We start from the raw sequence: 27,593 nt of genomic DNA on the forward strand, positions 1-27,593 counted from the left end.
TATTCAATCGTTTCAGTCACATCTGACTCTGTGACCTTCTTTGAGGTTTTCTTGGCAAAAATACTCGAGTTGTTTGCCATTTCCTTTTCCCATCTTACAGACGACAGAAACTAAGGCAAAAGGGGTTAAATGATTTGTCCAGGGTCACACAGCTAGTAAGTACTTAAGGCCAAATTCGAAAATCACAAAGGTGAGTATTCACCACTCTGGGCTTGGTACTGTATGCAATTTAGCTGCCCTTCAAAATTATCAGACATGCTATTAAAATCCAGATCTTCCTGAAACTCAGTACAGCCCTCTTTCCAATCTAAAAGGATGCCTTTTACACATTAATGGTTAAAATGAAAAGTTGTTTCAGTATTTCCTCAGTTCTGGCCTTGTTTAACTGACCAGGTAACATGGCATCCAAGCAAGTCTAAGCCCTTAAACTAAGCATAACCCAATGATTAAAATTTAAGTTATTAAAAGTAATAAATTTAAATTTGAGATTTCTGTTTACTGTACAATATAAACTGGGGGATTTTGAGTAAATTTATAAACTTATAATCAGTTCAAAATAAACAAATGTTCTTAAGAAGCAAATGTTCATAATTAGCAAAGTATTGATATTAAGCGAGTCACTGTGCTGAGGACTGAGCTTACAAATAAAGGCAAAAGATATTTAGATGGAGCTAACAATGTAATTTTCTGAAAAGGTACGATAATTTCTTTTTGTAATCAAATCCCCAGAACCTAGCATACAGCCTTTAATTCAAATATATAATTAAAAACCATTTGCTGAAACTACATCAAGATGATACACTTAATGCCTATTATTATTTAAAAGTAAGCAAGGTATAGTTGAGAGAATACTTGATCAGGAGGAGCCAGGGTTCAATAATGGCTTCTGATAGTTGGTAGCTTTGAGACAGAAGTCAATCATTTAAACTCACTGACCTTGGTTTCTTCAATGGCCATTGTGACAATGACTACACATTGTCTACACAATGACTACACCTTACTCCCAGCAGCATTTTGTGGATCAAGCCTGTAAAGAGCTTTGCAAACCTTCAAATGCTGGATACGGCCAGTCATTATTCTAAAGCCTCCAGTTATATGACATGTTGTGGAATATAACTAAGTACAGCTCTGGCTTCAAGGCCACAGTACGGATCAAACAGAGAGGAGCTCCAAAGACCTGAAGAGATTAAGTCAAAGATACTGGCTTGGAGGCCCTGGGCAATCCACTTGGACTTTCCTAGAGCTTGAGGCAACTCTCTAAGACTCAAGTTGCAAACAAAGTGTCCCCTTCATAGGTACATGCAGTTTCCTCATTGGGAGTAACTATATAAAGGAAATCACAAATCCAGTCCAGTCCAGGTATATCATATTTTTATATAAAGATCAGAAATTCAAGAATAATTGTGCTGCACAAGTTAAAACAGCAAATCTATTCTTAAATTATATTGTTTCCTTTGACACTACCTACAAATATACATAGGCCTATCAAATCCTTTAAAAAAAAAAATTTCACTTGACCTTGACACTGTTGTCACCTTTTAATGATCTATAATTTTCCTGTTTTTCCCTAGCGTATAATCTCAACTCTCCAAGGGACTAATAGCTCTAAGTCCCTTGTAATTCTATCTCCAGAAATTAATCAAATGAAATAGCAAATAAATCACTTTGCAGGTCTTTGCAAACCTTAAAACACTATATAAATAACAGCTTATCATTACTACTCTCCAAATTACCCTTAAAAATAATGAACTTAAACATCAAATCAAATAAGCACGTACACAAGTAAGCATAATGAAATATAATATGATGGCAGAAAGAATACTAACAACTAGTGAAAACTGGAAACGTTTCCTTTCAGACTGTCACATTTCAAGTGATCCTTAAAATGAACCTAAGGACTAAGTGATCAAACATGACATTCTTAAAGAATGAATTAAACAACATCGCTTCTGCTCTCCATGTCACCTCCAAAAAAAGCAACAAGAGTGTTCTGTCATTTAAAGCCCTTCATAGTCTGTCCCCAGCTACCTGTACATCTTTCTTCTTCACTTTCTTCCCTGCACATGGCACTGTCCTCTGTAACCTCCTAGGAGTGTGTCTGAGTCCTCTCTTTGCTCAGCTCTGCCTCCCCAACTCATGGCTCCTTTCCAAGTTGGGCCAAAGTCTTCACCTTCTCAATAATTATCCCACGTGATTGAGGCCCAGGTGATAGAGGTTTGGGAAGTGATTTTGTATTTACATTGCACACATCTTACTTACTTACCTGTATGAACATGCTTTAAGTCCCTTCAGGAGGGCAACGTTTAAGTTTCTTGGTCGGTATCTCTTACACTCAACACTCTACTTGATACACAGGTGAGGTGCTTAACAAACGGTTTTTGACAGACCCGTTAAGGAAGGAATGCTAGGAATGGGGGAACAGCAAGTGTGAAGGTTGATGGAAAGTAAAATCAAAGGAATATCCAGTTTAACTGAAAGATAAAGTATATAAAAGGAGGATTAGTTTGGGAAGTTGCTTTGTGCCAAACTGTGAAGAGGTCTGGTAAATGGAAGACTGGGAATTTTTTATTTTGCTTACAGCAGGGAAGTGGCAAGTAGCAGTGGTAAAGAAAGAATGAGGATTGAGAAAACATCATCTGATTTTTTTGTTAAACTGTTGAGCAGCACTGTATCTCAAACTGCACTACAAAATAGTAATGTTCAAAACTAATAATTACCAGGACATTTATTTAGAATCATATGGACATATTAACTGGGTGTTTGAGAAACCTAGAAAGCCTAAAATGCTGAGGAAGGGACTTGCATTATTAAAACAAAAACTGCTAGGAAAACTAGTTAGCAGTCTGGAAAAAATTGGATTTACAGAAAAATGTTCAACAATAAACCGATAATCTCTAAAAAGATACATGACTTAAGAATGTATACACTCTTTGAGAGCATGGAAATTATCATTTTTGTACTAGTATCTCCAATGTGTAGCAGACTATCTTCTATACTAAGCACCTAAAGATAGGTAAAATGAAGAAATCTGAATGAAGTATAAATATGGAATTTTTCCCCTTAATTCTAATACGCCATGCAAATCTAGTTTAAGAGATTTGAAAATTGTCCCTATCAGATCAAGCAGCATGCTTTCTGAAAATGGCTTTACACCAAAATCTCCATCATCGAGGAAACAAAAAACTTTTTTCAAAGGGGAGAAAAATAGCAGGCCTGCTACTAGTTATAATCATAGTGGAGCTGCCTGGTTATCTGCGCATATTAAACAAGTAAATATCAACATGCTTTGCAAATAAATATTAATGAATACATTTACATTATATTGATTTGGCTATGATAAAACTATAAAGTCAGTTATGTTGGAATGACAATTATGAGGAGAAAAAGTTTTTTATTTCTGCAAAAGGCTTTGGCTGCAATCAAATACAAAGAACTTCATATTCCAGGTAAACCCCTTCAATGTAAAAAGCTTGTTTTCTGGAATATACTTTTCACCTGTCTAATCACGCGGGGGCATTTTTCTTGATAGACAAAATGAGGATATGTAAGTTCTAAAAATGTGTGTTCAGCATTAGTCAGACTTAAAATGTCTATTTTGAAGATAAAACATGGCTTTTATTAAGTAACTAATGCTAACCAATGCATAGAGAATGTCTGACATTTTATACAATATTCTACCCCTGCAGTTGCTGGACCCACAGTTCGTTTTACTGGACTAGTTATTTTAAAATTCTTTGTGATAAGAGATGAGCTTTTAAGGAGAGAGAGAGGGGACATAATGAGCACTATAAATTACAGTAAAACAAAAACAGAAAAAAAATTTCACTTATTGTATAAAGAATAAAAATATCTTACTACCAATACCACAAAATTAAGCCTTTAAGGTATATCCAATACGATCCAGCTAAGAATTTCAAAGTTATTTTTAATGAAAATAATCAATTTTACTATGTCTCATAAAGAAAAAAATCTAACACCTACAAGCATCTTCTAATTTCCTAATTACAAAATTTGACATTCTAAATATTTATCATTTCTGGATAAGAGATGACTTCTGTGTTTCGTTTCTAGCTCTAAATGTAAGCTTCTGAACAACTTGCATAATCAAAGACACTTAACAAAAATTCATTCTGAAGCCAAGTGCTGCCACCAAGTGGTAGTGGATTCTTTGACCAAAATACCAAATACTAAAGCAATGGCAAAAATCAGTCCTTGAAATAGTAAAACTGAAATAGTGCAATCTAAAACAAACAAGATGACTGAAATAAACTAATACGAAAACTGAAATATTTTAATTGTTTCATGTTTACCATCGAAATTACAGATCCCACAAATTTCAAATAAAGTATTATTCCTGAGCTGAAAGCTATGAATACTTTAATTTCTATCAGCTAGTTCTTTAAATCTAATTCTCATTCAAATTCTATCCTGGGAGAAATTGTACAACAGAGTATATGACTGTAATATTCAACAAGCACTTATGAGACAACAAACATGTGAAAGCACTGGGATACAAAGAGAAAGGCAAGAGAGGTTGGCTCTCAATACTATAATGCTGAGCTAAGCAGGAAGTCTTCCAGGAACGAGGGGACAGCCAATGCTAAGGGACAGGAGACAAAATATGAGGTGTGCTCTGCTGTAAGGAACTGCAACTAGATCGGTAATATCAACCACAATAACTACATTTAATCACTTCCAAAGTCCTATTAACCAAATCTGCAGAAGAAATAGCTACAACACTGGATGACAGTAAGAATTCAAAAAGATTGTGACAAGTGTAATAACACTGAGCCAAACTGAGTAAAATGAAACTTATGGCAATATATCAAGAACCTCTCTGTGGGAATTCCACCTACCTATACAGAAAGAAACTAACTATAATTTGTACTTTTGAGAGAGTTAAGAGTTGCGGGAAGAGTATCAGAAAGATTTAAGTACACACTCTGTGGCTACACTTGAGTCTCAAAAATAGTTCTTCAGAGTGGCATTCCATAACCCAGAGAACCTACGTTTTCCTAACTCCAGATCTAGCTATTTGGTCCACTATGCTGTGCAGCTTTTCTAAGATAAAATATGGAATAGATGTAGATTATGGGCATTCCTTCCAGGGATACAGATCACAGCCCCACTAATGCAAATTCATTCTGCTCAACTCTTTTCTTGAAATCTCCACCAAGGTTCAGTCATGTTTTCCCCTTAGATCATCTGTTATTGGGCATAAACTTATAGAGCACACAGGTTGTTCACTGGTTATCTTTGCTACCACTATGACTAGTACAACTTTTTTCCCAAATAATTTATCTCTATGATGGCAGCATTAATACTGCTTCTCCTCCACAGGACTTTGTGTCCGGTCACTAACTATATGCAGAGCATAATATAAATGGGAGATTCTAATAGCAAGTAAGACACTCCAGATGTTCCTATTCAGAAATATTATAATCACTGTACAAAACCTCAGAATACAAGAGAACCTCCTAAATGGTGTGAAAACATGGACAACAACGAGTCATAGGGGAACAAGACAGCTATCTTCAAGTATTTGGAAAAGGGATTTGATTTGTTCAGCTTGAGATCAACTAAGAGCAACTTTGTAAGATTTAATTCTGATCAATGCAATGCCCAAACACAATTCAGGAATAGCCAACATGAAAAATGCTGAAAGAGACATGATGGTCTAAAGATGCAGAAGGAGACACGTTCAGATAAAGCCAATATATAAATTTGTTTTGCTTGGTTATGTGTACTAGCCACAAGGTCAGTGTTTTTATCTCCCTCCCCACCCAGTGGCAGGACAAAAAGGAAAACAAGGTAGGGAAAATGAGGACAGTCACTGAGGTATCTATTCAAAAAATGGAGAAGAAAGAACAGAAGGAATACCAGAAAACCCAGACAAGCAGGATAGCTTTAAAGCTACAAGACTGATCTTACTTTAAAACAAAAGTAACCTGTACATTAAAGAGACCTGTAGCTTCATGTACAATCCTTTCTGATTATATGTGTGTATACAAACACAACAGATACACACATATAGAAAGACACAGATACAAAAACATTAAATTCGGAATATTTAAATTTAAGGCACTGCTATGAAATGGTTTTGGATCAGTGACACCACTGGGTAATCTAACTTATAATAATGCTCCAGGCCCTGTATTACTCATCTGTTTAATAGAGGAATATTGGGGAGTTTTTGTTTATTTGTAGTATGAGTATCTTTTAACTGTCAGTATAACAAAAGATAACATGCTTTGCATTGTAATTCTGGTCTTTTGACCACCTCTTTCTAGGTACAACATGCATAACAGGTCTACATTAAAGTCACTAAGGGTGGAAAACATTAAAGAAAACTTACGTTAGAAAAAGACTGATGTGAATGATCGAAAGTCATGATTTAGGATATGTCCTGTTCTTCACTACATGCACAGTTTTACAATCTCCCCAGCACACTTTATAAGAGTATGAACTACTACTATACATAGAAGGGCATCCAAGAAATCTTTCTCAATTCCTAAAAACAAATGCTAACCCATTCCTAACATCTGCTGTAAGGGTAAATGAATAGATCAACGTACTAGAATATTTCAAGAAGTAATTCATTTTTTACAAATGTGTCTGTATTACACAATTGATGTTTCCCAAAAAGTTGGTACGTAAGTAGAATTGATATGAATGTACCATTTATTTATACAAAGAAATATGAAAATGAATCCTTTCACAAAAATGAAAGTTCCTTTTATTAGCAAGATGTATTGATTGCTAAGTGCTAGAAAAGCAAATTCAAGCTAAAAACCCTAAATTATATAAGAGGATATATTTTTAAGATAACAAAAAGTATCTATCATGATATGTAATGAGAATGCACTAGAAGCATTCCCAATAAAAGAGGGAATAAAAGAATGTCCACTCTCCTCACCATTACTTGACACAGTTCAAGAAATGCTAACAATAAAGGTAAGAAAAGAAAAAGAAATGAAAGGCTTTTAGGCAAAGAGGTGACAAAGCAATCACTACTCACTGATGAATGATGGTGATGTTTTACTTAGAAAATGCTAGGAAGTCAGCAAAGAAACTAAAATAGTAGCCTGAGTAAAGTCCAAGGTTACAAAACAGACCCACAAAAATCAACAGCATTTGTATATAGCAACAATAAAAATCAAGGGATAATAATAGGGAAACCTCATTCAAAGTAACACAAAACAAAAAATTCGAAAGTCAATCTACCAAGGCACATTCAATTGCTCCTATAGATTCAATTACCAAATGCTAGTTTTAAAAAAAGTTAAATAGCAGGAGAATTATTAAGTTCATGAGTTGCCAATACAATAAAGAGGCAGCAATGCTGTAATGTACAGTTTTACTGCTATACCAAACTATTAAAGGAGTGAGGAACAAAAAAAAAAAATCTAAAATGTCAAGGAAAATAATGAAAAAAAGGAAGAATAAAGGAGAGACTCATGTTTCCAGGTATCAAATGTATTATAAAACAGCTAATTGTTTGGTAACAGTTAAAAAACACACAGATCAATGGAGATTAGGAATCAGAAATAATGAATCTCAATAATCCATTTATTAGATAAACCTAAAAACATAAAATTACTTAGGTAAGAACTCTCCTATCTGCCTTAAATAAGACATGTTAAGAAAATTTAAAAGCATTCTGGCAGAATTTAGGTTTACAGTGATATTTTACAATATGTTACAAAATAACTTCAAAATGGACATATGACCTGACCTATCATAGTTTATCAAATGGAAATATCTTTATAGCAACACTTTGTGGTAGCAAAAAACTGGAAATAAAACAGATGCCTACTGACTGGGGAATAAATAACTAAATAAACTATGCTAAAACAAAACTGTAATGGAGTATTAGATATAATGAATTAGTATGCGAAAGTCCTTGAATTTATTATGCAAAGGGAATGAAGTAAGCAGAGCCAAGAAAACAATCAACACAACAGCTACAGTGCTGTAAATGCAAAAGATGAAAACTATTAATGTTGTGAAATTATAAAGAACATACTTGGCTCCCAAAAAATACATGAACAAGACATCTTCCCTATTGATTTGCAAAAAGGTAGGAGACCACAGGTCTGTATAACACTACATATATCATCAGGCTGTTTCCCCTCCCCACGTTCCATTCAGAGGTAACTAAAGGATTCCTCCATTAGATTATTAGCTCCTTGAGGACAGGGACTGTCATTTGCCTTAGGAACACCAGAGCTTTAGCACAGTTCCTGGTACAGGGTAGGAGCTTAATAAATGCTTCTTGACTAAGTGATTACATTTCAAAAATGAGACAGTCTGAACAAAAACAGGAACTGGGAGATGATATGTTACATATAAGTCAGTGAAAACATACTGCATAATATGCAGTAAGTCAGAGAAGGTAGACTATAGGCAAACTAGGAAAAGCCTTTAATGATGAACAAAGGAATATACATTTTATCCTAAGGAGTAATTTGGGCCTTTTGAGGAAGACAATGAATGATTCTTTAAGAATATTACTTTGTGGACTGGAAGATGAGGAGATGTCCAAGTTGCGGTATAGGATTGTATTGGAATACTATTGTGCTATAAAAAATGACAGGCTCATTTCAGAAAAACCTGGAAAGACTTACATAAACTGATGTAAAGTGAAGGGAGCACAATCAGGAGAACATGGTAGACAGTGACAGCAATATTATACAAGATCAACTGTGAATGACTTGGCTCTTCTCATCAATACAATGATCCAAAGACAATTCCAAAGGAATACTATCTATCCACCTTCAGAGAAAGAACCAATGAAGTCTGAATAGGTCTATGTCTTTTTTCACAACATGACTAATATTGAAATATGTCTTGCATGATCGCACATGTGTAACCTATATCAAATTGTTGCTGTCTCAGGGAGTGGGAAAGTGAGAAAAGAAGGGAGAAAATTTGGAACTCATTTTTAAAAAAATAAATGATAAAAATTTTCTTTACATGTAATTGAGGAAAAAATAAATTATTTTCTTTTAAAAAAAGAATATCACTGGTGAACTATGTAGAAGATGAAATGAAGAGAAAAAACTTGAGAAAGGATAGCTATTATATCCACTAAAATGTAAAGCTGATATGGATATGAACTAGGGTCATAGTTGTATAAGCATGAGAGATGTTCTTTAGCTAGAAAATACAACATTTGGCAACTGATCAGACAGATACAAGGGGTAAGAAACTGAAGAATTGAGGATGATTTGCAGTTTGCAAACATGAATAACTACAACACTAGTGTTCTACCACAGTTAAGTTAGTATAGCTGACCTTTCTAAGTTTTCCCTCAAATTGAAAAGATTATGAAAGGCTACAAATTCCTCTTATTTTCAACTGTAAAAGAACTAAGGGTCAGAAGAATCCAATTCTACTTCTAGTATTGCCACTAACTAGCCCTGTGGCCTTGGATACTTAACTTATTGAGGACCTAGTGTCTCCATGTGTAAGTCAGATTTATTTTAAAAATATAACCAGACAAAATATAAATAAATCACTTATTTTAAAAAGGTTTTAAATACTCTAGATGTCAAGTCACTCAACAACACACCAATAAGCACCCTTATTCAACATGAGGCACCCACTAAATACCAGGCTCTGAGATAAGCACTGACAATACATATAAAGTTTTTCCTTGAAGTCTCTGCTCTCAAGAAGTTCACAGTCTAATGCAGATGACACCATGCAAACAACTACTTAGAAAAAAGATGTACACAAGATAAATGAGGCTAGTTTCAAAACAAAGGCATGAAGATTAGGGAGGACTTGGAAAGACTTTTAAGATGGTAAGATTTTAACAGAGTCTTAAAGGAAGCCAAGGAAACCAAAAGGTAGACGTAAAGAGAAAGATGGCTCTGGACATAAGGAACAGCCAGTAAAACTGTCTGGGAGTAATGAGATATTCTTCAAGGAAAAATAAGAGCAGTGTCCCTGGATCTCAAAGTAAGTGGTCAGGAGTATAAGGCATAAGAAGATTTAAAGAAGTAGGAAGGGTTCAGGTTATGAAGGGCTTTAAATACCAACTAATTTCATGTTTCATTCTGAAAGATCAAGTACCCTGCTTTACTTTCCCCCTCTCCATGCTGTGTTCTCCAGCAGAACATCTACTCTATCCACCCACAATGGTCTCTATTCCCTCACTCATCTTCAATCTCTCCCTCTTTATTGGCTGCTTCTCTATTGCCTCTTTTATCCTTAAAGCTAGCCTAGCTACTACCCTACTTCTCCTCCCTTTGGTGGGCCCATCACACTGTCCTCCTCGCTGTTCCTCACATGATACTCCCACTTTCACTTTTTTAAGAAAGGTGTACCCCAAGCTTGACGTGCTCTCCCCTCTTCACCCCCATCTATCAGAATCCATGATTTCCTTGAAGACAGTTCAAATACCACCTTGCCCAGTCCTTCCCAATTGAAAGTGCCTTCCTCTTGAAGGTTATTCTTGATCTACTCTTTATCCATCTTCTATATACCTATATAGGTACATGTCACCTCCATCAAAATTTTAGGTACTTATAGTGTTGAGACAGTTGTTGTAATGCCTGGCACATAGTAACAAGCATCTAATAAATGCTTATTAAGTGACAGTACACCATTCAAAGATAAATAAGTATATGTTGGGAATGCACACTCAAAAATTTTTACTGATGGGGGGCATGATCAAAAGTTAGGAGATCACTGCTGTAAATAGCTAAGAAAATGCCAAATACTTTTAGAATTTGTGAGCAAGAAATAATAAATTTTATAAATATTAACATTTCAGGCAGTGGTATATCACCTTACAAATAGTTTTTTAAAATGTTATACTTTACATGATGAAAATAAGTTTATATAAACTTTATAATATTAACATGACTCAGAATTGTATTTAATAGATGTTAGAAGCATAAAATTTATTAAAGTTTTAGTTTTTTTTAAATCTACTAAGCACAAGGTGATGAGAATTCTTAGATTTTCAAGAAAAAGCATATACTTCAAAATTACATTACACTCATCTTATTCTAGGGATGTTAAACCACTTTACACAATTAGCATTTTAACTTTCTAATAAAACCTGTGTTCAGTGGCTAGATTAGAGTTAGACTCAAACTCATGAACTGAACTCACTACATTAAAAACTGGTATAACTTCCAATTCTGATGTTATAATTCTGAGACTACACTGATCTAATAAGATATAAATAAAAGCATATAAATTTCAAAATTCCTACAAAATATTTACAAAACACCAATTTAAACTACTACTATTAAATTACTTCAACCCTTTCATTTACTTTTAATATATCAAACAGATACATTCACCCCAAAATTATAATCTAGTTTAAGACAATGGCTTTCTCCAGGTGTTAATAAGCTGGACTTATCTACAAATCAGAAGATAATGAAGAGTATATTAAAAGAAATTTTATTCAAGCATATTTTTCAGTTACACTTATTTGAAATGCAGTCATTCTGGCAGCTTAAAATAATGGAAAGACAGATCACTAGATAAAGGGGCAAGAGTTATCTCAACTAACGGTGTGAGCTCCCAAGTCATTTAACTTCTCGTATCTCTCAGTTTTCCTATCATAAAATAAGGGTATTAGAGTCAGACCTCTTTTGCCCATGAGATTCTATTTCAATATACAAACTTTATATAGGTGAAATCTTACAGTACTTCAAACTTTTTAGGGTTTTTTTTTATTTTTAAAAATATACTATTTAAGAACAAAGAGAAAAAAATAAAAAGGAATTTACCTTTAAGGAAAATAATTTTAAAATCACTAAAGGCCTACAAATCATAACATCTTTTGTAAGTCATCCTTTTAAAAGACTCTCTTGTACACTTAAAGGAGATCACATACTGCCAGTCAATGTTGTTAAACTGTTAAGCAGTCTGATTTTCAGAATGCAATCTCAAAAAGAGCCAAGAATTAATCAGTTGTTCTCTCAAAGGTAGTATACAAAGGCTGACATAACTAATAATAAAGTGAGGGACAAGATGGAAATAAGGAAAATATTCCCTCTATGTTAAAGAATGACATAAGGAAAAATAAAGTCAACAGATTATAATGACCTTCAAATACTACCGAAGTGGTCACTGTGCAATGCTAAAGGATAAACTAAGGGGAAAAGTCTGCCATCTAGGTATAACTATCAATCCCCTCCCTCAAGAAGAACTGTAGCGAAGTACAAAGCCAAGTTTAAAATTTGTCAGAGAATGAAGACAACAAGCATTCTCAAGAATGTAGTTCAGTTCTTTATGTCTTCAAACTCCAAAAAGAGGAAACCTAAATGGATTTCACATCAAGGGTAAAATAAAGAAAATAAACAAGGTTCTTTATTCTGAAAGACCTAGACAGCCTAAGAAATCCTTGAAGAGAAAACAACATGAGCTAGGGTTACTGTCCAACTACACATTCCGTCTCTACTGATTAAACAGCATAGAAGATAACAAATTGATTCCAAAGGGGAACACTCCTTTCTTAAGACTTGATAGAGGACAATCAAGCCTCAAGCAAAAACATTCTTTTAAGACTGTTATTATCTTTCAACTGTCCAAAGTTGAAATAAGGAACAAGAAAACTAGTGCAAAAAAGGCTACTGGTTTCACTTCTTAAGAGTATCCAGGTTGTATCACAAGACTTTTCCAGAATCTGTAATTTTTTAAAAATTAAGATGCACTGACATGATTTTGAGGATAATCCATTAATCATATTAGAGATCATGATTCTTTAATTTCTTTCCCTAATCTTTATTTCTAGCCCTACTCAAGGAAAATGAAGAGAACAAGGTATTCTGATAATCTTTACACAAATGTGACCTATGTTGGTTTATACTTAGATCTTTCAGTATTTTAACACAAAAGTGGCATATCAATATCAAATACACCGCCTCCCTAAAGTTCTTATTGGTTCTTCAGGGTGATGAAGGCAGACTCCTGATCAGTGCAGTGCAAACTTTGGTAGATCTGACTCAACATGGAAAAAGTTTCCTATGGGCCTAGTGACAAGCTTGCATAATTGCTAAGTTTAGAGAACTTCATCATGAGGAAGACTGCTTGGTGATCATTTTTAAGCCACTGAAACTCTCAAACATCATCTAAAATTACAGTCAGAGCATGCTTTCACAACAGGTAGAAAGCCATGAGATGTGGGCTGAGAATACTACACAACAATAGAGATCTGGGGTCTTTTTCTATCTGCTGTCTTTAAAATTCACATTTCTTGCTCTCCATATGAAGAAATTGGGAAGAATGATGGTTTCCATTGAAGCTGTTGGACTGGATGATCACTATGTCTACGGGCAAATAGTAGCTACTGAACTGGGAAAGCTGAGCTTCTAACAGCCATCACTGCTGCTGTCACCTGAAATTCCAACAGAACAAGCCTATGCAGGCTGCCCAAATCCAGGAGGAAACTGGGAAAGGGGCAAGAAGGAGCCCTGAGTCCTCAAACTGATAAGCTGGTGAATAAGAGAGGAATAACTGTTTGCTCTTAACTTTCTACTACAGAATTACAGACACACATTGTGCTATTCCTTCTCAATGATTTGTGGTTGCAATTACCTGAGAAATTTTCTTTTACCACTCCTGAAGAACAGGGAGAGCAAAGGGAACGAATGACATGGAAGAGGGTTCAACTATCTGACAAGATTGTCTGGAAGAACTGGAATTCTATCTCGTATAAATTGGGTATAGTCAAACACTTCACAGTGTATAGAAAAAAAGTTCCTAACTAAGTGACTTAAATATAAAAAACTACCATAAATTAGAAGAAAATATCTTAATGTATAGGTAGAGAAAGAGTTTATGACCAAATTAGGGATACAGAATATCACAGAAGATAAAATGGACACTTTTGATTACAAAAAAATTAAGTTTTTTAACAAAGGCAACCAATGCAACTAAAATTGAAAGGTTAACAACTAGGAAGAAATCTTTATAGCAAGTTTCTCAGATAAGACTCGTTTTCATGATATATAAGGAAATAATTCAAACACATAAGATTAAGAGCCATTCTACAAATAATAAATGATCAAAGAATATGAACAGATAACTTCTAAGGAAAAAAACCATTTTATCAAGAGACGTGAAAGAAAATGCTAAAAATCACTAACGATTAGAAAACTAGATCAACTGTGAGATTCCATTTCACAACCATTAAACTGGGAAAGTTGACAAAAAAGCAAAAAACAGGAAAATGTCAAATGTTAAGGGAGCTACAAGACAATATGCATATTTACATATGTCTGGTAAAACCATGAACTGATCTAACCATGCTGGACAGATATTAACTGTGCCCAAAAAGTTAAACTTTGAACCCACGTCCTTTGACCCCTTGACTACTAACTAGGCATTTACACCAAAGACAGCAAAGGAAGAGGAAAAGTACTCAAGTATAGATAGCAATTCATTTTGTGGTGGCAAAACTGGAAACAAAGTTCATATCTTTCAACTGGGAATAGATGAATAAATTATGGTAAAGAAAGGTATTACTATCATACTACAAGAAATGATGTCAGGGATGGTTTCAAAGAAACCTGCGAAGACTTAAATGAACTGATGGACAAGGAATCAAATGAGCAGAAGCAGAAGAACAATATCCTGTGTACAATAATAATATTGTCAAGAAAAACAACTTAGAATTCTAAGGAAATGCCCATAATAGCTTCTGAAGAACCAAGATGAACAATGCAACCCACTTTAAAACAGAGATCTAGCAGACTCAATGCAGACTTAAGATACAGGGAGTTTGGGACATGACCAATTCAGAAATCTGATTTATATAACTATGTACGCATTACATGAAGTTTTTTTCCTCAAAGGGGGTGGTCGAAGTAAGAGAATAAAACAGATTTTTATTAATACAAAAAAATTTTAAGAGATGACTGGAGGGAAATGGTTCCACGTAGGAGTACTTAACATTTTTCCTTCTAATTTTGCTAATAATTAAATTCCCCATAATATTAAATAACAGCTAACATTTATATAGTGCTTTAAGATATACAAAATGTGTACTTGAGAGCGATATGATTAATCATCTAAAAAAAGTAGGGGCTATAATCTCTATTTTACAGAAGAGGAAACTGAGCCACAGAAAAGGTTAAGTGACTTGGTCAGGTTCACACAGGTTGTGTTTAAGGCAGGATTTGAACTCGAGAATTCCTATCTCTAAGTCTAGCATTTTAGTCAATAACCTGCTATGTTCAACAATTATGTAGCCACAGCATTTTGAAAATCTAAGGCCTGTGAACATGGACGGTCATGATCATAGAAAATACATAGGGGCTTCTAGGTAATGCAGTGCATAGAGCACCAGCCCTAGAATCAGGAGGACCAAATTCAACCTCAGACACTTGACACTTACTAGCTGTGTGACTTTAGACAAGCCACTTAACCTCCATTCCCTCATCTCACCCCTCCAAAAAAAATACATTTGAAATATGGGGTGTAGGCTATAGAACCATAAATTTCACTTTTTTTAAAAAATATTTTGAGCATTATTCCAGTCCCAACTAAATTCTAAACCCAGTCATTATGAGTTTAAACTGCTCAATGGTATACCATCAGTGCAAGAAAAGACAAGGCATTTACCTAAAGTGGATTTTATAGCGTCTGGGGAGACTATGCCACTTATGGGCCAGCAAGATTCTTAAGTGACTACTTACTCTTCTAGTATATCTCAAGTAGAATACTAGTTGATGGACAACTCAGGTATTACAGTCTGGCTAACATGTTCCCATTCTGCAGACTAGATTCAGAAAAGGAGAACACGAGCTCATTTGGGTTGCTTCCACTAGAGTGCCACTTGTGCAATGTCCTATGGTCATGCATGGGACAATACTGTATCACTAATGTTAAAAGAGAATATTTTAGTTGAAAAACTGCCCAATTTCTATAGCAAGAATTAAAATTTTTCAAGTACAATTAAAGTGCAAAGCTACCCACATCTTCACAGCGTCAGTAGTATACTTATAGCCCAAAAGTCCAGATTCCCTCACCCTAGAGATCTGTGTTGGGTAACACCCCTTAGAAGATTATTTAAAGAAGTTCTCGTAGCATGTGAAAATAAAGAATGTCCCTTGAGGACCTCAACTGGCTAGACCACAAAAAACTCAAAGTCACTTCCCTTCTGATGGTCACATAAACAAAAGATGCCTTATTTTACTGAGGCTTTAAGCTTAAACAAATGAAAGTAGAGTATACCCTAAAAAAAGAAACTTCAACTAGATTATTAAAGTTCAGATAGTACTGTTTTACTAACTTCCAGTTATTTCAAACCTGGTTTCTTCATGCAAACTTACAACTCAAATGATTGTTAGATGGGTTATATATTATTTATTTCAATACACTTCAGAATGATTCAAATTGCAATAGTTTTCTATTCAAGTCTCTTAGAATCTGGACATTTTCAAAATTGTAAGAGACCAAAAGTTCAGAATAATAGTGCAACTTCCCTTTGTTTTGGGTTGGGGTTTTTCTTTTTTAGGAGGGGGGAGAGTTAAATTCAGAAATCAACAGTTATACTGAATGTATAAGGATAATAAATTTTAAGTAAGAATTTCTACAGGGATTAAGAGAGAATCTTAGTCTTTACTTCCTAGAGGAAATCACTTTAGTTCTTCAAGGTCTCAATTTCTTCATCTGTTATTTTTAAAAGGTGAATAGACTTCTTAACCTGGTGACTAGGAATTTGTTTTTAAAAATATTTTGATATAATTATTTCTTTTCATCTTTTGAGAGGCAGTCGGGGTTAAGTAATTTGCCAAGAGTCACACAGCCAGTATCAAGTGTCTGAGCCCACACAATTTGAAGGTCTTCCTGACTCCAAGAGCCAGTGCTGTATCCACTGTGCCACCTAGCTGCCCCATATAACTATTTCAACCTAATCAGTTTCCTTTGTAATCTTGCATATTTTATTTTATTCATTTAAAAACATTATTCTGAGATTATCCAAACAACAACTGCATCACAACTTTGAAGCACATCTCTAACTAAACAAGTTCCTGGATATCCCAATGTCCTCAACATTATAATGGTCTTTCAAAACTTGTACATTCAGGATAATTTTGCTATGAAGTGAAACAAAAGGAAATAAACAACAATTTAGTGAGTCATATATCTTTAATCCTAACAAACTAACTATAATAGCTCTTATCACATTTAGCATTTGGAAATATTCATTCCCTATAGTAAGTGATTAAATTGTTGAAAATGTTTTTCTTTATTTTAAAGAAAATCTGAAATATATATGTAAAAACTTCTTAATAAACAATTCCTAATATATACACCATTAGCATTCTTCCAATACCTATTAGATATACCTATAGTGAAGATATATGATGGTCCATGGTTTTTAATAAAATACAATAAAATTATATAAAATATAAAGAGCATGCTATTTTTAATCAACAAAGCATTTTAAAAACAGGTTAACAATGAGATTGATGATTTATCTGATCTACAACACATATATTGGTTTATTATACTAAGTCCTTTTAATAAACTAGCTGATGCAATTTTGTAACTTTCAAAGAATGAAAATTCTTGGTTGATGTAATCCAAGTTGTTCCAATTAAGTAAAGACCAAATTGGTCATACATGGATTTACAGACCTCCCCTGTTCCTGGGCCAACCACTCATTACTCTAAGTACATGGAATAGTTCAAGGACAGAAGTACACTAGAGATGCTCATCTGTCCTTTCTCATTTTCACTACCTGAATTCCCCAGGGCCCAATATCTTCAAGTAGAGACTAGACTATCTGTTCAGGATTTTTGTTTAAATACAGGTCTTTGTTTTAACAAGAGTCACACTGTTAAAAGTCATAAAGATCACTGTTAAAGGGGAATATTATTTAGCCATGGGCTAGAAAATATAAATCTAATGTTCAAATACACAGAAAAACAATCCATATCTTTGAAGTAATCTGGAGCAGTGAAATCAAACTCAAATACAAATGAGACGCTAAATCATACATAAACATCCCTGTGGGTCAAACTACATATTAACATCATATATTTCACTGTATTTTTATTTATTGTTAGATTTTAATCTGGTTTATGTTTAATCTGTTTCAGCTGTACTAGGTCACATGTTTGACACCACTGATCTGGAACAATCAATAAGAACCAATCAACCAAGACAGTCTTTATTACTTCTAATTATTGCATTTACAATTTTTAATGAAAAAGGTGTTCTCAATACTCTCATTATACTTCGTTTCTACACCCTATTCCAATTTTTTCTCTTGATGTATTTTATAACTTCTTTCTTTATCAATAGGCCCCTAGGATACAGAATGGAATCTACTCAGGACTAATAAAACTACAGAACAGTAGGATATGATCATGTAAAACATGTTTCCATATTCATCATAATTGTGGGAAAAGGAATAGTGGATCCCCATTCTTGTCTTACTGCATGAACAGCAGAACGAGGTCTGCAACTCAAACCTCTCCTCTGGACACCTGTTAACTGTGTGACTAAGCACCAATATGGAAAAGGAAGAATGGTGTTTGGAGTCAGAGAATATGGGTTAAAAACATATATTTGTCACCACCTGTGTGACCCTAGTAATCATGTAATCTCTTATTTTCCACGTCTCTAAAATGGGGAAAGGGAGAAGTTGGACTACATACTTTCTATGGCCCTTTCTGGTTCTAAATTTATGATCCTAAGATCACCTAAAATAAGCAAATCACCTAAAATAAGACTATTTTCACAGATGTAAAATGAGGATAATTATCTATACCAGTGACCTCTCAAGGTCAACCCAAACCTCACTACCACCCTGTTTACTATAATACAGCATTTCTTTTATCCCATGGATCTCATCCCACTGTGTTTAACCATCACTTACAGAAAATTAAAGGATCACAGATTCTTTTCTGTTCGATCTTCTAATTTTTGCAGAACTTTGTAATGTTAACTCAGTACTTTGGTGGTATCAAGAAAATCTTATGTATTTAAAGTCAGTTAATAAAAAAATAACAAAAACAGAATAGCAGGATATGGGTCATCAAAAAAGTGACTGCCATCTTAGGCTGCATTAAGTGAGGTAAAAAATATCGACCAACCAAATTTTAGATCCCGAAATACTTTCCTCTAATCAGACTACAACGAAAGTACTATGTTTAGCCCAAAGTGCGGCATTTTTAAAATACTGATAAGCTGGAGACAGTTCATAGGGGGAGGACAGGGAATAAGCATTAATATAACACCTATTATGTGCTAAGTGCACATCATTCAATTTTCACAGCAACCTTGGGAGGCAGGTGCCATTATTATCCCCATTTTACAGTTAAGGAAACTAAGGCAAAAAGAGGTTAAATGAATTGTGCTAGAAAGTATCTGAGGGAGGATTTGAACTCAGGTTTTCCTGACTCCAGACTCAGAACTCTATCCACTATGCCAGCAGAGAACTGGCTAAAGGAGCTGCAAGTATGTGTCTTGGAAAATACAAAAATGATAAATAAATGAAAAGCTATCATGAAGCATAAGGATCACGTTCCAGTTGGCTTTCCAGTACAGAAAGAAAGGCAACAGATAAAAACTACAAAGAAGCAAATTTAGGCTTCCTGTAGAGAAAATCGTCTATAACAAAGTTAAGTGAAAGTACAGTAGGCTATCTGGGAGTAAAGGGCTGCCTTCAAGATGAACACCTGTCTAACATATAACACAGGGGACTTGTGTATTTAATTATAGGTAGACATTTCCTGAAGGCACTTTCAATTCTAGAGAGTCTGTGATATATGATCTCCATGATAAGTTTTATCACTTTTTAATGTAAAAAATCTTGATAAACACAAGAATTTTAACCTACAAAGCCACATTTTAGCAGTGTCTCTGTAACAAGTGTTTAATAAATGCTTGCTGACCCACTGGCTGATTCTTTTGGCAGAGAGGCAATGCCTGAGAAATGCTGTAAGTGAAATGTACATTTTCTAGCATAGCCAGTGTGTGGATTTGTTTAGCTGATCTATGCTAAGCATCAAAAAAACAATCGTAAAATGCCCATGAAGTAAGAGGAGGCTCAGAGAAAAACAGCAGTAGATAAGACAGTTTTCAAAATTGCTAAATGTGTTTTAAAAAGCAAGAGATGGAATTTTGCAGTTTTATACACCATCTTCTCTGTATTTCTTTATGGAAATATGCATATGTATTGGTGTTTGTTACATTCAAAAAAATTTTTTTAATTTTTAAAAGATGAGCCATTTATATACATACCAAGGCAGTCATTAATAAAAAGAAAGGCTCCATATACACCAGCATTTTTTGTGGTGGCAAGGAACTAGAAGCAAAGTAGATGTTCACAAGTTGGAGAACAGGACAAATAATGATAGATAAGTATAATGAAAAATTACTGTGCTGTAAGAAAAGACTAATATGATGAATGTATGCAAAGTATGAAAAGACTTACATGAAGTGATGCCAAGTGATTAAGTAGGCAGAGCCAAGAAAACAATATACCTGATAATTATTGTTCAGTCATCTTTGAATTTTCATGACCGCATTTGGGGTTTTCTTGACAAAGACAGAGCCATGGTTTGCCATTTCCTTCTCTAGCTCATTTTACAGACTGAGGGAAACTGAGGTATTCAGGGTTAAGTGACTTGCCCAGGATTACACAGCGAAGAAATATCTGAGGCCAGATTTGAACTCACAAAGATGAATGTTCCTGACTTCAGGCCCAGCACTCTATCCACTATGCCACTATACAATTAATTACAACAATGTAAATGGAAAGAACTACAACTAGAAAACGGAAAATGAATATCGCAAAATTACAAAGAATGTTTTTGCCCCCATCCCAAAGAGTGATGAGACATGTACTTCCCAATTCCTTTACAGAGGCATAAAATTTGTAAACACTGTCAGATTGTTTTTAATGTATTAAATTGACTTTCCTGAGGGTTTTTCCCCCTTCTTATTTTTTGAAAAAATTCTTTATTACAGGGTAAAGATGAAGGTACTGGAGGATATTAGGTGATATAAAAACAAAAAGGTCTATGAAAATTGATTTTTTAACTGCTAAACTACTGAAAAGAAAGATGGGCCTTTATTTCAAGAAGAAATTAACTAGACTAGTAAAATAACTGGAACTACTGAAAAAATACTGCATAATTTCCCCAAAGGCAACGCAGCTTGCATCTATTCCTCTAAGATCTAATCAATCAAATAATCAACTGGCACTCATTAGGCAAAGCTATACAAGGGCAAAACAATCTTAATGAGCTCACAATCAAAGGAGACAACATAGGAACAGCTATGTACAAAGAAGATATTCACAGAATAAACTGACACAGAGATTAAGGAAGAACAGGAAAAGGTTTCATTGTAAAAGGTGGGACTTTAGCTGAGACTTGAAAGAAATAAGTTGGAGATGAGGACACATAGTTCCAGGCCACACAGAGAAAAAATTCTCGAGTTAGGAAATGGAATGTCATGGCAAGAAGGCCATTTTCACAAAACTGCAGATTGCATGGGGGTAGGAGAAGGGAATAAAGTATAAGAAATCCAGAAAGAAAGATAGGATGGGGCCAGGTTACAACGGACCAACTCTACAGATTGTGTATCTAACTTTTATCAGACTAGATAAAAAATAAGGCTAAGTCTTCACTCTGTTTTTCAGGTTCTTGTCAATTGTTTTAGTCATGTTCAATTCATCACGAGCCTATTTGGGGTTTTCTTGGCAAAGATACTGGAGTGGTTTTAGACGAGGAAACTGAGACAAATTGGGGTAAGTGATTTGCCCAGGGTCACACAGCCAGTAATATGAGGCCAAATTTGAACTCAGGTCATTTGACTCCAGGTCCAACACTCTAACTGCCCCTTTTCAAGTTCATATGCTTTGAATTCTTTGAGTAACTGCTGGTCTCATTTACTGAACTCATCAGTATTTCCAGGGCTTTGATGCATTTGCAAACAGAAAGCATTTGTAGGACAATCTATAGGACTTTACATTAGTATTAATGTTTCGTTCTGTAAGACTGGACCAAATCTATCTATCCCTTTTTGGACTGTTATCCAGCGTGTTATCTATCCCCTTCAGATTTGTGCCACCTGCAGATACAATAAGCATTCCTTTATCCAAGCCACTGATAAAATGTTAAACACATGGCCAAGTACACAGACCTAGTACACTCCACTAAAGACCTCCTTTCCAAGGTGTCATCCAACAATGACTATTCTGAATTCAGTCATTCAACAAGTCTTAAATCCATCTAAATACACCATCTTCTAACCTACTCTCTACTATGAGAGACTTTGTCAAATGCTTTACTAAAAATTTAGGGAAATTATCCACAACATTCATTTGACTTAAGAGTCTAGTAACCCTAAGAACAAAAAAAAGACTAAGGTTAGTCTGGAATGAACTATTCTTGTGAATAAATATTGTTTCCTCTCCTAGATGGTCACTAATGTTCCTCTGATAAATGTTGTTTTGGATTTTACCAGATGTCAAAAGTCAAGCTCACTGACCTAAAGACTGAAGATTCCACTTTTTCTCATTTTGAAAAACTGGCGTATTTGTTCTTTTCTAGTCTGAGAGTACCTCTCCTACTCTATTAATCTCTTTCAAAGATCACTCTCAATAGTGCTAGACCCAAATCTGCCTATTTTACAACAGTACCATAGAATGTTGTTCATCCAAGTCTGGTGACAAAGTCAAAAGCAACTTGAGCTCTTGCTATCTCTTCACTCATGTTACACCTTTCAACTTATTAGCTATCTTCCTTCTATCCTTTTATGTCCAAATATTATCCTTAGCACATAAAACAGAAGCAAAAATAAGATGAGCTGTTTTTTATTATCATTATTAACTTTCCCCCATCCACTTCAAGTTCTAGTGTTTCTGTGATCCTTCTCTTTTAACCTCAATGTAACTCAACTATCCTTCCTCCCCCCACCCCAAAACAACCAGCATCTTTTTCATCCTTTGTTTTTTTTCCAATAACTCAGATGATCCTGATATGATTCCTAAGGACCATGCCTTCAGATTCATCCTCTGACACTTGGCTTTACTTCCATCTTCTGAACACGTAAAAGGTACACTCACCCCTCTGGGGCCTTTCCACAAAAAGTATTATCAGCCAGGTCTCTGCCATTTGGCACTTAGGCAGCTGATGTTTTAAAGTGTATGACTTTCATCTTATTTGACATTTTATCTTATTAGCTTCAGCCCATCAAGGTCTGTCTGAGATCCTATTATCCAGTGTAGCTCTCCCTCTCAAGCATGTGTCTGTCATCTTTACATTTCCTACACCTCGCAAATCACTGAGTAAAAAGGTTAAATAGGCCAAAGCCCAAGCATACAACATTGGAAATATCCAACATGACATCAAACTATGGATCTAGTTATTCAATGAGTTTTTTAATCCACATAATAATGGTGAGAACATTTATGTAGTACACTTCACATTTTACAAAACACTTTATATTTGATCCTCAGACAAGCTTGTAAAATGACTGGTATTGCCTCTATTATATGGATGAGGAAACTGAAGCAGACTTGCCCAAAGTCACAGAGCTAATAATTATCTGAGGCAGAATTTGAATTCAGGTCTTCCTAGCTCCAAGTTAACCATGATGACACTTAACTGCTCAAATGACATTTCTCCAAGTTGTCCAAAAGCAATCCTATCATGACAAACTTTCCTCAAAATCTTTGCTGAAATATTTTTTTAAAATATGGTCCCAAACTAACAACCATGTCAAAAAAAAAAATAATCTGTTCTTGATGAATCTATACTAACTACTCACAAGTTATTCCTTTAACAACACATTCTAAAATTTTACCAAAAATAGAAGTTAAGCTCACTGGCTTTATTTTTATAGACACTATTCTCTTTCCTCTTTGAAAAATCAAACTTTAGCCATTGTCTCACCTGCTTGGATAGCCCTTTCTTGTACACCACAATTTTCCAAAGATCACAGATTGCTAATCCTCTGAAAAGTATATTAATCATTGCAGCATACCAGGAGATAGACCATCTGGGTGCACAGCATTCAGAAAGCTGGTGAGTTTTTTCACAGAGGGCCAACTGTGTAGGAGGAGATCCCAAGAGGCTCCATCATCAGCAAGGGTAAGCAGAAAATTAGTTACAGACAATACATGGGCATAATGTGGAAAGAACTGATCACACATTCATCCTTTTCAGTCATACAATAACAACTATGCTACCAAAAGGCCATCTTTTAACAATTGCTATTGTAATCTCTGGTTCCTAAATAGGCTCTTCCTTCTCAGAAAGAAGGCAATTACATAGGAAGGGACATAAGCCTGAGTATACTAAACAACTGAGAGATCACACAAATCATTTATTATCTCTTTTCCTTTGCTCCTTAACACTGTATGATTTTTGTGATTCTAGGCATAAAGTTCTACTATATTTAGGCAAACCCACACTACAAAGATGTTTCCTTAATTCTGTTTCCATATCAATTCTCCAATTATATTTCTAGAGATCTAATTATAAAAACAAACCTTACTTGGGGAAAAAAATTAACATATTCAATTTTCTTCTATTATTTTTTTGTTTACAGCCCTCAGGGTACTAGACTCACTAAAATTTTTTCTCCCTTATCTTCTCAAAGTAATCTTAAAAAGCTAAGCAATAAAAAGAAATGGTAATAAATGAATGAATTAAGAATGAATAAACAGATAAAGAGCTGAAGAAGGATAGAAATGTGCTAAGAAACCAAGCCCTAGGATACAATCAAAATCCCTACCTTCTTCTGTCAAAAAAGACCACCTATTAACCTCTTGCAAGACACCTCTGGCATTCTTTATTGCAGATCCTTTTATTAAAGTACCCTGAGATAGAATGTTTACACTATAAATTAAATTTTGAGTATACTCAGGATGCTAACTCTGAACTAGGATCCAAACATGGTTTTCTCAATATCTGTAAATAGTTCAATTAAAGTGGATACAATACTAGACTTAGGAGAAATGCAGACCTGGCCTGGAATTCCACTTCTTATACCTAACTACTACCTCTGGGACTACTGAGAAGCCACTTAACTTCTCAATTTTCTCATCTATAAAATGGGGACAATACTCATAATACTTTCAGGGCTACTGTGATACTCAAATAAGATAAAAATGTATGTTAAGACCATTGCAAAAATTTAAAGTTCTATAATTATTATTATTCATACAATGACTAAAATCAGTTATGAGCTTTACTGACAAATATATAAACAAAAAGTAGGTATCTATTTGGACTCCATGTACACTCTCCCCCACCTCAAAAAAAGCAATTAAAATTCACTTGAAACCCAAATAGATCTATCTATAGCTATTTCTATAACTACAGAGAGTATCTATCTAACAATTAGAATTTTTAGAAGGCCTTACTATAGGAAGCAACCTTCCTACAATGGAAAGGTTACTGAAGAAGTATCAGCTGCATTTTACCACTAATTTTCTCTAGCTCTGCAACCTTGAAAAATCACTTAAACTGCTTAGAGTCTCATTTTCCTCCTCTATAAAACTCTTGTCCTATTGCTATCACAGGATCAAATGAGAGAATGCACAAATTTATAAAGTAAAAAAGAATTAACCTCAAGTATGCCTTAATTAAGTGCTATTTACTGTAAACTACTTTCACAATGTTCAGGAGAACCACTTTTTACTTTTAAATTCCCTGATTAAGCCAAATTCCATTTGGTTGGTTTTTTGGGTTTTTTTTTTTTGGTTGGGATAAATTTTAATAGAACTACCCAGGTATTTCCCCTTACTAATTATTCTTTCAAACCTTATTACCAATACCTGGTGATCTGTGTGTCCATGGCATTTCTTTAACAGAATAAAATTACTTCAAGGAATATAATGGTGAATTCTTTGCTATTTAAATTTCAAAAGAACAATTTTTCTTCTTCTTCCCCAATTACTTTCAAAAAAATGTCAGATATTAAGGTTTGGAAAGACACACACACATATAAATACACATATACATACATGTATGTATATACATATGTGCAAAGATGAATCATAAAATTTCATTCAAGTCCCACAATAATCCTTTAAGTAAGATATGTATTATTACTGTCATTCTCCCAGTAGAAAGTTCTTGAAGGCAGTTCACTGTCTGACATAATTAATTTTACAGATGAGGAAACTGAGGCTCAAAGAGATTAAATGACTTGCCCATAATCACAAAGCTAGTTTCAGTTCTTCCCAAATTCGGCACTCTATACACTGTGTAATGCCTATTTACACAGAGCTTAGTAGTAATGCTAAATGCTGCAGACAACCCAAAATACTGAAGCTATCAGGGTACAGCTGCAGAATTAACCTCTCAAGATTTTATTTTTAAACTAATCTCAAAGCAGGGCAAAAACAAACAAAAGCAAACATCTGACCTAGAAAACTTTCTACAACTCAATCAGAGATGACAGTATACGGACAAATTCTTCAGCAAGAAGATAATGGACTCATGTGCTTCTGTTTCATTAATTTCTTAAGAAGGTGTTTGTTTTCTACTATCTTCCCTAGAACAAAGACCATACATCTTTAGTCCTCATTTTAAAATTCCAACAGTTTTCAGGATTAAGACACTTTCAACAAACTAAAGTATATCCTAAGTGTCATGAATTCCTCCAACGAACCAGAATTTTGCAGATTTGTGCATTTCAGATGTAAGAACAAAGAACAAGTGAAAAAAAAGTACATGAAGGACCAGAATTATCTAAAACATCAGACTGTATTACTTAGGCTTATAATAGTTATATAACATAAGGCATTTAAACTCATATAAGTCAATGTATCTAGATTTGTATGTTCCAAGGTCAAAAGGGCGAATCAGGGAGAGTCACTTTTTCACCATCTCCATCCTTTTAACTCCCGCTGTAGTAGATCCAGCCATATAGCAGAGACCTCATTCCTTTACTACCATACAAACCACTCATCTCATCCCTGCCCCCAAATACATTCTGCCCTTGTGTTACTCCCTCTTCCTTCAAATTAAGATTTCATCAACTCTCTCATAATTTCCATTACATCTTCTATGCAAATGACTCCAAAACCTTTATCTCTATCCCCAATATTTCTCCAGACTGAGTCCTATATTCCTAACAGAATGACAATCTCTTCAACTAGATATATTAACATCAATACTTAAACTCAATGTGTGTCAAACCAAATTTTTAACTTTCCTCAAAATGACTGCCTCTCAACTTTTTTGGTACCTGGTGGGGCAAAGCCTGTGAATACCACTCAGAATGAAATTTTTAAATGCCCAAACTAAAATACTACACTATTACAAAAGAAACCATATACTTTGAAAGACAGTTATCAAAATGTTTTTTAAAGAGCAAGTTCACAGATCATGAAATTAAGAACCTGTGCTCTTTCACCAAATAAAGTCTCTTAAGTCATGTAGGTTTGAAATTCTTTCATCTTTGAATCTTCACCCCCTAAAAATCTTTCTTCTGAAATACTACTACCTCCTACTTTCCTCTATGACCACTCTAGTCACTGTCCCTAGCTGAAACTTATTTTTTTAAAAAAAAGCTTGTTAAAAGTCTATTTCCTCTCTAATCTATCCTTTTTACTACTGTCCAACAAATTACCTGTTGTTAGC

General features: G+C 34.5%; 1 protein-coding gene across 12 annotated transcripts in view; it reads right to left on the bottom strand.

Moving 5' to 3' along the window:
• The window catches only part of ZNF644 (zinc finger protein 644), a 124,198-nt gene that overhangs the window by 64,812 nt on the left and 31,793 nt on the right, over positions 1–27,593 (bottom strand). Inside the window, exon 1 of one of the 12 annotated variants that reach the window (XM_072649052.1) lies at positions 1–27,593. This exon is cut by the window's right edge and continues 737 nt beyond it. The exons of the other annotated variants lie outside the window; for them this stretch is intronic. The gene's annotated coding sequence lies outside the window, so the exon portion shown is untranslated. 12 annotated transcript variants of the gene reach the window in all.

The sequence above is a fragment of the Notamacropus eugenii genome, chromosome 2, assembly GCF_028372415.1.
Source record: "Notamacropus eugenii isolate mMacEug1 chromosome 2, mMacEug1.pri_v2, whole genome shotgun sequence".
Lineage (NCBI taxonomy): Eukaryota > Metazoa > Chordata > Mammalia > Diprotodontia > Macropodidae > Notamacropus > Notamacropus eugenii.